The sequence below is a fragment of the Gossypium hirsutum genome, chromosome D08 (genome assembly GCF_007990345.1).
Source record: "Gossypium hirsutum isolate 1008001.06 chromosome D08, Gossypium_hirsutum_v2.1, whole genome shotgun sequence".
In the NCBI taxonomy this organism is placed as follows: Eukaryota; Viridiplantae; Streptophyta; class Magnoliopsida; order Malvales; family Malvaceae; genus Gossypium; species Gossypium hirsutum.
The window spans coordinates 19,571,924-19,583,988 of NC_053444.1; the positions used below are offsets into that span (position 1 = coordinate 19,571,924).

At 32.7% G+C, this 12,065-nt stretch overlaps 2 pseudogenes; one reads left to right on the forward strand and one right to left on the reverse strand.

Annotated features, from left to right (window-relative positions):
- Window positions 1–299: 299 nt before the first annotated feature.
- Window positions 300–1,459, reverse strand: LOC121220308 (DNA-directed RNA polymerase subunit beta-like; annotated as a pseudogene).
- Window positions 1,460–1,482: 23 nt separating this feature from the next.
- LOC121220309 (DNA-directed RNA polymerase subunit beta-like) lies at window positions 1,483–2,594 on the forward strand (annotated as a pseudogene).
- The last annotated feature ends 9,471 nt before the right edge of the window (window positions 2,595–12,065 follow it).

A 12,065-nucleotide genomic window follows, 5' to 3' on the forward strand; every position in this document is an offset into this window, starting at 1 on the left:
ATTGACTACGCCCATAATTCTGAGCTTCATGTTACTCTTCCCAAGAGACATGTCAGATCCAGGGCATCCCAATTCGATTGAATGGGATGACAGTTTCTCATTCCTAATCTGTAAAATAATAATTTCGATCAAATCACACATCGCAGTATACTAGACCCTCTAATTCTTTAAGAGGTTTATCTAAAAGATTGGCGATATAACTAGGAAGATGTTTCAAATACCATACATTAGTTACTGGAAATGCCAGCCTTATATATCCCATTTGATATCTTCATATCCGAGAATCAACAAATTCAACTCCGTATTGTTCACAAAATTTAGGGCCCTCCTTTTGATTTCCAATTACTCGATAATTTCCACAAGCGCAAATTCCACTTTTTATAGGTCTAAAAATTCTTTCACAAAATAATTCATCCTTTTCCGGTTTATTGGTTTTGTAATGAAAAGTATAGGGTTTTGTCACCTCTCCAACGGTTTCTCTATTAGGTAGGATTTTCTTGGCCCAAGCACTTATTTGTTGGGGAGAAACTGATCCAATTCGGAGTTGTTGATGTTTATATCAGTCGATCATAGAAGAAAAATTCTGATTCATTCCGATTAAGCTTCCTTCCTATTAATCTGGAAGTTATTCTCAAATACAAGGAAATGATTCAGTTCCAGAGCCAGAGATCGTAATTCTCGGACGAGCAATCGAAAAATTCTGGAGCATCTTCGGGTTTAAGTATTGTTCCTCCAATAATCGTAGTCCCAAGTACTTCTTGGCGAGCTCTAATATGATCAGATTTATAAGTAAGCATTTCTTGTAAAATATGAGCAACACCAAATCCTTCTAGAACCCAAACCTCCATTTCTCCTACCCGTTGTCCTCCTTGCTTGGACCTTCCTCTAAGTGGTTGTTGTGTAACAAGTGCATAATGTCCACTGGAACGCCCATGTATTTTATCATCAACTTGATGAATTAATTTCAAGATATAAGGTTTTCCTATTATAACAGGTTGCTCAAAGGGGCCTCCCGTTCTTCCATAAATATTTTACTTTTTCCTGGATATTCGGGTTCAAATACCCATGGATTCATTGTTTGCTTACTGGCTTGATATAATTCAGAAAACACTAGTTTTCTCGAAGCCTCTTGTTCATATCTCTCATCAAATGGCGCTATTCGACAATGTCTATCTAGTAGACTCCCTGCTAACCCAAGCAAGCATTCAAATAGCTATCCTACATTTATTCGTGAAGGTACTCTTAATGGGTTGAAGACCATATCAACAGGTCTTCCGTCTTGCAAATAAGGCATATCCTGTCTAGGTAAATTTTTTGAAATGATCCCTTTATTTCCATGCCTTCAGGCTACTTTATCACCTACTTTGATTTCGCGTTTCTGTGAAATATATACACGAATCATTTTTGGATTATAACTAAAACCCTCTTTTTTCTCGACCCATCTCACATCGATGACGAGTTATCTATAAAAACTTGTTTTGGTATAGTGATGGAATTGTGATGCTGGGATCTTGGGTGGAGACAGGCAATATTTTAGTAGGGAAATTAACGCCTCAGGTGGCAAAAGAATCATCGTATGCTCTAAAACATAGATTATTACGGGCCATACTTGGGATTCAAGTATCCACTTCAAAGGAAACTTGTTTCAAATTACCTATAGGTGGGAGGGGTCGAGTCATCGATGTGAGATGGGTCTAGAAAAAAGGGGGTTTTAGTTATAATCTGGAAATGATTCGTCTATATATTTCACAGAAATGTGAAATCAAAGTAGGTGATAAAGTAGCCCGAAGGCATGGAAATAAAGAGATCATTTCAAAAATTTTACCTAGGCAGGATATGCCTTATTTGCAAGACGGAAGACCTGTTGATATGGTCTTCAACCCATTAGGAGTACCTTCACGAATAAATGTAGGACAGCTATTTGAATGCTCGCTTGGGTTAGCAGGGAGTCTACTAGATAGACATTATCGAATAGCACCATTTGATGAGAGATATGAACAAGAGGCTTCGAGAAAACTAGTGTTTTCCGAATTATATCAAGCCAATAAGAAACAGCGAATCCATGGGTATTTGAACCCGAATATCCAGGAAAAAGCAAAATATTTGATGGAAGAATGGGAGGCCCCTTTGAGCAACCTATTATAATAGGAAAACCTTATATATTGAAATTAATTCATCAAGTTGATGATAAAATACATGAGCGTTCTAGTGGATATTATACACTTGTTACACAACAACCACTTAGAGGAAGGTCCAAGCAAGGAGGACAACGGGTAGGAGAAATGGAGGTTTGGGCTCTAGAGGGATTTGGTGTTGCTCATATTTTACAAGAAATGCTTACTTATAAATCTGATCATATTAGAGCTCGCCAAGAAGTACTTGGGACTACGATCATTGGAGGAACAATACCTAAACCCGAAGATGCTCCAGAATCTTTTTGATTGCTCGTCCGAGAATTACGATCTTTGGCTCTGGAACTGAATCATTTCCTTGTATCTGAGAAGAACTTCCAGATTAATAGGAAGGAAGCTTAATCGGAATGAATCAGAATTTTTCTTCTATGATCGACCGATATAAACATCAACAACTCCGAATTGGATCAGTTTCTTCCCAACAAATAAGTGCTTGGGCCAAGAAAATCCTACCTAATGGAGAAACCGTTGGAGAGGTGACAAAACCCTATACTTTTCATTACAAAACCAATAAATCGGAAAAGGATGGATTATTTTGTGAAAAAAATTTTGGACCTATAAAAAGTGGAATTTACGCTTGAGAACAGAAGCTCGTTACTTTTTGTTTCCCTATAATTTGGGCTGTAGAGCTCTATCCATTTATTCACTCGACCCAACTTTGAATTCAATTCATTTTTTTGTTCCGCACCAAAAATTCAAAAACGGTTTTTTTTTTTGGAATGATCCAGAAAAAAGGATTCTTAGAATTCTTCATTGCTACGACATGCTCTTTTTTCCATCCACTCCTTTCAGGATCAGTCGTGGTCTTACAAACTCTACCGATGGTCTGAACGAATCCCTTTCTTCATACAAATGTGTAAAAAATGCTAGTCGCACTTAAAAGCCGAGTACTCTATCGTTGAGTTAGCAACCCGAAAAAATTAGAATATGTAGATATAATCGGAATAAAAAATGGAATTGCACTAGGCAATCAAAACACGAAATTAGCAAAAACTGGAATTAAAAAAAGACACGAAATTCTTAGATAAAACCATAGAAATAAAATAAGTGAAAATTTGCGAACCGCCTCCTGTCTTATTCATTCCATTGTTATCCATTTTTTTTGTTTCAATACAATTACTATAAAAAACTTATTGTGTCACAACAAATTCAAAGAAAGAACCCATTATTTGAATGAAGTGAAGGGCCAAACAAGGATAAATGGATCTATTTATCTATGATCGAATTTATTTGTTCGATACACTGTTGTCAATATGATTGTAAATTTTGAATATAAATGTTGAGAGTTGAGAAAAGAATAAAGAATATAAAAAAGACTACAAAAAATACAATGAAAAAAAGTATTCATTTTTTTATTAATTATTATTAATATTTTCTCTTTTTATATGTTATATGTTATTTTATCTATTTTTTTAATCTTATTTTATGTTGTTTAGTAAATGTTTAAATGGAATTACTTCATTTATTCACTTGATCTTTTTTCTCTCTATTTTCTATCAATAAAATTGGCTCAATAAAATCGGATTTTGTTGTTATAGAACACGGTATTCTAGATTTTATAGTAGCAAAGCAATCAGAAATACGAATAATATTTTTAAAAAAAATAAAAGTCTGAATAGACCAAAAGAGGGGGGAGGAAATAATAAAGAAAATTTTATACAAAGCTAGATATGAATCATCCACACCCTCTTTTTTGGATTTCATTAATTGAATTTTGTTTGATTAAGACTAAGTTCTGTAAAAACACCCGCCTTCTTTAAAATATCATGAACAATTGTTGTGGGTTGAGCTCCTTTTTCAAGGAAATAGAGAATGGCGGGAACATTTAAATAGGTTTGATTATTTATCGGATCATAAAAACCCACTTTTCGAAGATCTCTTCCCTCTCTTCGGGATCAAACATCAATTGTAACGATTCGATAAACGGCTCATTGGGATAGATGTAGTTAAATAATACCCCTTAGAAACGTATAAGAAGTTTTCTCCTCGTACGGCTCGAGAAAAAAATGATTAATTAAAAGTTATGTCTGTTTAACATAATTAGAATGTATGGAATTAGAATGTCAAAAATATCCATAAACCAGCAAATCAATTAGACATTTAACCCCGTCCTTTTTTTCAAAAAAAAAAGAAGAAAAAAGCATTCGTACTCTCATAACTCAAGTCAAATAACTCGCAAAATGCTCAAAAAATAATCCTTAGGCATTCCTTTATTGAGTGGTCTCTAACCCTTTTTTTGTTTGTCTCGCTTAGAATCTATTTCGATTCTTCATTTTAATCTAGTTGTTGAGAAAATGGAAAAGGGTATTTCCTTGTTCTAGGATCTTTTATCTTTGCCTTGAATCATTGGGTTTAGACATTTCTTCGGCGATATTTAATCATTTCAAAAATGGCAGCAACATGCCCTTTTTTCTCTCTTTTTTTTTCTATCAAAGAATCATATGAACGATTAATTCCCGCATCATACACTTTTGATCGAAAGAGTTTTACCAATTCCAACAACTTTTCTTTTTGATTTGAAAATAGTTGGAATCGGATTCTTTCGATTTCTATATCACAAATAGACTTACGAAGTTGTTCCAACTTATTGATTTCCATTAACTAACCCTAGATCCTTGCCCCTAAAAAATGGATGTTTCTCTTCGAGCTCCATCCTGTACTATTTACATTACAACCCAACAAAAAGACGGATTATAATAGAACGAAGGATGTCGAGCAAAAAGCACCTTCATTTCTACATAACGGAAAGTGATGGGTTTTGACATCCACAGTTGATCATGTCCTTCAAGTCTCACGTTGCTTTCTACCATATCGTTTCAAACGAAGTTTTACCATAACATTCCTCTAGTTTAGAGCATTGATTCAATTATGGAATCATGAATAGCCATTGGTTCAGTCGATACATAGTAATCTATCAATACTTTCTATATGAAATCAATTTCCTTCTATATGCTATATGAAATAAATAAATAATTTAGGAAGAAAAAGCATATAGAAGGAAATTATTTCATATAGCATATCAATTTCCTCATATAGTAATCTTTTGTTGACCCGAGCATGAAATAGGACCAATTTGTAAAATTTTTAAAATTTCCAAATCAGATATTGATACCCTCACCAAGTAACGATACCAAATTCAGCTTCGATGCTTCATAAAAATCAAATTAAAACAAAGGTATCGATACCAGCCATAAAGTATCAATACTTTCTTCAAGATATCGGTACCCTACCTCTTGTATCGATCCCATTTCAAGATTCGATGTTTTTAAAATTAAGAAAAATTGCTAAAGTATCAATACAATTGCTTAGGTATCAATACCTCAAAGACAAAGGTTCAAAACTCTACATTTTGGTACCTACTCCAAGTCAACCAAACAATTCACCCAAATGATACTTATATGCATACTTAAATTTATATAAAATCAATCCAAATCATACCTACACAAGTGAAACTAACCACATTCAACTTTCTATCAAATTTACATTACTTAATCAACCATTAAGTACATCATTCTATCACCTTAGCATAAAGCCAAACCATTGCCAAATGACATGCATTTTTCCGCCCACTTCAACACCTCAAACCCAATAGTCACATTCATCAAAATAGTCATTGACTCAAACTTTGCAAAAATTAGAATTTTGCCCCTAAACTTTTGCATATTTACACTTTTTCCCCAAAGCTCGGAAATTAAACTTCATCCCTTATTCTTATGTTTTATGACATGCTGAACATTTTTCCCTTCTATGGAAACATCAAATTCTCACTCTAACATTTACTTATGAACATTAGGTATTTTTACCGATTATGTCATTTTACTCGTTTTCACTTAAAATCGCCTAGCAAAAGTTGTTTAACATAATTTCAAGCTTCATATTCTACCATAAAACATCAAAATAAACACATTTCACCTATGGGTATTTTTCCAAATATGAACCCTAACATGAATTAATGGTAGAATAAGCTAAACCGAGCTACGAGGACTCCAAAAACGTAAAAAAACATTAAAAACGGGGCTTGGATGCACTTACTATGAGCTTGAGAAAGTGAAGAAACCTTAGCTATTGTGTCCTTGAAGTTTCGGCCCTATGGAGAAGATGAGCACATTTTGCCATCTTTTTCCCTTTTTAATTCTTTTTATTACCAAATGACTAAAATGTCATTCATTAAAACTTTAGTTATTTTTATCTATGCATGCCCATTTTTGTCCATGAAAATCTAATGGTCAAATTACCATTTAAGGACCTCTACTTCAATTATGCACTTCAATTAAATCCTTTATCATCTAAAACTCATATTTATCCACTTTTTCAATTAAGCCCTAATATGTAATTCAGACATGCAATCGCTAAAATTTCTTATCGATATTCTAACACATGCATCTAATCAATCGGTAAATCATAAAAATTAATCACAATAAAATTTTCTATCTTGAATTCATGGTTTCATAACCACCGTTCCATTTAGGCCCTATTTCGGGATGTTACATTAACCAAATTCAAACCAACACTTTTAAGAAACCTATGTACACGTCTCATAACCGAGTCTAAAAATGATCAAAAGACTACAGAGTGATAGCAGGATAGTGTGAGCTTCGAGTAAATCCAATCGACACGTTTCACAAATTGGCAATCTATAGGGAAAGGGAAATAACAGGGTAAGAATTAGAAATGATTGATAAGTTCACAAGCATTTAAACGACAATTTACCTCAATTTACAACTTAATTCGAAAAGATACTAGATTTATGAGCTAGCCTAAACATGGAAACCATATATCAACAAGGTGAGTATCAAAATATATCGCAATGAGCATATAGCATTCTCAATCACTTATAATCAACATTTATTCAATTCAATATCAATTTCATATAATTTTCCATCTATTATCAACAATACATCCAATTTCAATATAATGTCATTCACTATTTTGTTTCATTTTTTGAATTTCGAATCAAAATCATTGATTCCTCACATTTTTATATCGACCCTCCAGGCTCGTATAATAAGTTCACATGATCTTTCATATGCTGTCAATATTCGTAAATCACAATATTTATTTGTATCATCAAATCATATTATCAACTTAATTCGTATATCATTTATCCCATCTACATTTTATACCCTTATTAACCTGGCTCGAACAGATATGCAAATCTAACCAACACGCCAACTTGGCACCCAATGCCTCATCAAACAATTCCAAAGTAAATAAGTTGCACCCTACGCTCTTCGGTATAACCAAAGTAAAATTGTGCCCAACACTTACCAACCCGTAGTCGAAATAACTCGTACTCAATTTACCCTGCGGCATGTCAATTATATCCGACTCTGCTCAAATAGTTAATAGGGTAATAACCATTCAATTTTCAATTATAGTAAATTCACAATTTATCATATTCAATTCATCAATCAAATAATCATTTCATTTATATCTAATGAATCACTCCAATTCCAATTCAATTTCACATTTTTATTAGTTTACACTATTTATAATTTTATTCAGTTTAGTCCTTTTTCTGGATAATTATTCAAAAACATATCAATATGTTTCAATCAATCATAATCAACTATCAATTCATTAAATAACTCAATTTATCATTTCCTTACGATTTAGTCCATACCTCACATTTTGTACCAAATTGCAAATAATTTAAATTACTATCAAACATATAAAAATTCATAATTCAAGTATATAATAATTTAAATGCAATCATACCATATGAACTTACCTATTCAAAATAGAAACAACCAAATCTTCAAGGACTAATCAACAATTTCGCCTTTTTCATGATTATCCCTGGTTTGGTTCAATTCTGGACCTATACAATAAGTCAGTTCAATTTATCAATTCCAACCCTCTTATTTTATCCTATTATAAGCATATATCAGCTCAATTTCATTATTCATTGTCCCCTAAAGTTTTGCATTTTATTCAATTTAATCCCTAAAATCAAAATTGTCATAACTTTCAAATTTGTCATTCGATTTCTAAATCTATCTTAATTGCATCCTTCTAAGACCCTTTACTATTCATAAATACAAGAATTTCATACCAATCTTGAATTATTTACAATTTAGCCCTTATGTTCAAAACTAACAAGTTTCTCTTTACAATTTGGGTGGTATGGCGATATGTAAGATAAAGCACATTAGGGTGGAGTGGGTTGAACTTTGCACGTTGATGGAGGGTATTAAATTAGCCCACAAAAAATCTTGAGAGCATCATTTTCAAATCCGATAGCATAAGTATTGTTAATCGGGTGCGAAAGAGTAAGGAGGATATCACCTTTATTGGTTACCGTGTTAAGGAGACCATCAACATGCTTGACTTCTTTTTTGAGTTTGAAGTTAAGTGGATTCGGCGATCTAAGAACAAAGTGGCGAATCATCTTTGTAAGTTAGCATTGGCTAAAAATTGTAATTTGCTTTTCGAGATGGATTACCCGAGTGAAATCCACAACTATGTAATTTATGGTTCGAGTTAATCGAGGTAGTGGCTTCTGAGCCTATTTTCTTTGAAAAAAAACACAATTTTCTCTTGACAAATTAGTCATTTGTCATATCTAAGCTTAAAATATAACCATTTAACTCCAATTTCATCAAGAACTCATAAATGATAACTTTAAGAAACTGTAATAGTTTTGCAAATCGGTACACAGGTTAGGTAAATCAAGCTCTATGAATCTATAAACTGAAATCATACCTAACCCTCTACTAATATTCTAAAATGGTATATTTACCATTTTAAACCTTAGTTTAATTGCTAAATAAGTCCATAAGCCTTTGGCCAATTATAAATCTATAGTTGCGACCTTTTACAATTTAGACATTATACCTTGATTAACTATCAATTCGATAAAATAAAGGAGCAAACCATAATATATTTTTATACTAACCTCGTAAAAATTAAATAATAATATTTACGAACTCGAACATCAGAAATGGGGTTCCAAAATCTTATTTTCTGACACCATTGACTTTGGGTTGTTACAACTCTCCCACATTAAGAAATTTCGTTCTTAATTTTTACCAGATAATAGATTAGTGTATTGTGATTTTTGTTGGATCACCTGTACACCCCGTGGCGCAGCAGAAAAAAATATTTCGGCAATCATCAACCATGGATCCATGTACGAGGAACGGGTTAGGTTGAAACAAGGCTAAAAAATATACCTTTTGAAACTGAAAAACAATGTGTAAGGTTTTTGATAGGATCCCTTTCAGAAATGTCGATTCCAAGCCGTAACAATAACGTCTCGGCCTTTACGTAATCCACCTAGTCAAAGAACGAACATCAAAATTCTCTTAAACTTTTTAGAGAGAATTTTCAAGAACGACTACTAGACCATTTTAGTTGTGTGTTTGTGTTTTTTAGTAAATCTAACACATCAGGGATTATTCCCTTATTTTTAGAGAAATAAATGGAAATTCAAAATAAAAATTATATTCGTTCTTAAATGATATTGATTTCCATGTCCTTTTATAGTTTGACCGAAATTATTATAACTGTTTATACTAATAATTTTGGTAAAATATATTCAATTAATATTTTGTACGAATCAAATTCATATATTAATTTTATCTCTGTTCTCTATATGTATACAACAAACTTGTACATATAATGTGTTCAATATTTAACTATCAAATTAAATTAATTCAATAATTAATATAATTCATGTGGCAGCTAAATACAATACAAAATGTATTTGGGATCTGTTCACTTCAACTATAGGGTGTGACCTTGACTCTTGTAACATTAATAGTTATACTAGAACGTGTCTAATATTACAAGTAATGAGTGGCATCTAGCAATGCATCATTGCTACCTAAGTTACAAGAAGTCATGATTCGACATAACCTTTTGTGATAACCTTTTTCAGGTATGATATCATTTTATCTTTAATATCTAAACTGGACACAAGTCATGGAATAGTCACACTTGTATAGTCTAATCTCATATTTCTTGATATTCTGAGTAGACTACAGTAAACAAATAAGTGTGATATCTGATATCAACTTATTCAAGCATGGCCATGTATTTCTAGTCTCACTCCATCAAGAGGATTAAGATATTACTCCCATTATGTAGGAGGGATAAATCCTATCTTGATCAACCATATACCTCTACATAGATTGTGACATACCCAACATCAACCTTTATAGTATAACTTGTTGTGGTAGACATTTGACTATGTCAAAATATACAACTCACTATGTCGGGACAATGATGATCTCAAGTCTAAGGATCATATACATAGTTATCATTATGAGTAATGTTGTGACTATTACATAATAATTCAAGAACCATACTCATAGCGGTCAGTCCAGTATGTTGTTCTCTAACACATACTCATATATCAATTTTGACATCCCTATGTCAATGACAACATTTTGTCATTAATCAACTACACATTAGTCTCAATACATTATCATTGCCCAAGCCCATAATAATACTTGACAAAGGACCTTTTAAGAATAATCATATTATTCTCAGGACTTTATTAAACCAGTTTATTTGTACACAAAAAAAAAAGAAATTGAAATAACAATGGCAATGCCTTATATTAACAAACAAGGTAAAATGAGTATGTGATTACAATCATCTCATGGTTGGTCTTTGGGCATACTGTAACAATTTTATGGTTATTTTCGGTTTCCACATAGTCTATTCCATACCATGACGATGCCACAACACACTTACTAACGATACTCGTTTGTTTTGAAGATTTTAGCTTCCCGAATAAAAATTCTAACTAGTTCTTTACTATACATCAAATTAGGCTGTAATTCTATTTCATCGAAAGATAACACGTGAGAAGGGTTAGAACAATAATGAAGTAATATTGACATGTGAATCTTTTCATGTTCTAAAGGCAAAGCTAGATTGTAAGCTATTGAACCAATCCTTTCAAAAATTTCATACGACCCTATAAATCTTGGATTGATTTTCCCTTTTTCTGTCGAAATGTAGAAATTTCTTCTAGTGTGAAACTTTCAGAAATACTTTATTACCAGTTTGTAACTCATATCTTTTCTCTTCAAATCAGCATACGATTTTTGTCAATATAAGATAGCTTCAAACAATCTCGTATAAACTTGATTTTATTATATGTCTCATGGATTAGATTATTCCCTATAATCTTTCTTTCGCTCAAATCTGGCCAGTACAACGAAGTTTTGCATTTATGAATCAGATGGGTTTTTGACTTAACTTTGATTTTCCCATTAGTACTTGTGCTTGTTTGCACAAGGCCGTTACTCAATGCAGTAAAAGCAATTCGACCTTATTTTTCCTGACACAAAACAGCATGCTCCGGTAGATCTATGTACCAATACAAATTCTTTCTTTCCATATTATGGCATACAACATCGTAGCTTGTCATGTATCTATGTTGGACATATCAGAGGCTGGATAAACTTGAGTACTGATAAACTGTAGCCACATTCTTGTAGGATTGATGCTGGGAAATTTGTTCTGGGATGTAGTTCCCATGCACCTCGTCCAATCGTTAGTAGATTGATTATGCCTTCTTTTTCTCTCTCAAAAATTGCATAAGATCCGTTAATTGTACAAAATCATAAAGGGATATAGAGGTGGCATAATACCTCTATATTTCCAAAGGTGATACTGAAACTTTTTTCCTCGAACAATTAATCGACACCATGGCATTTCTCATTCTTGATTTATCTTGGCTTCTTTAAGGACGGCGTAAAATTCTTGCGCAATTGGGATGCATGTTGGTTCCTGTAGGATAGTACAAATTTTTCCCAACCATGAAGTCGATCTTACCGCTGAAAGATTCTAAGGGCTCAAAACCTCTCTCTTGAAGTGGATCTTTCCATTGAATCTCTCTCAAGTGTATCTCATTCT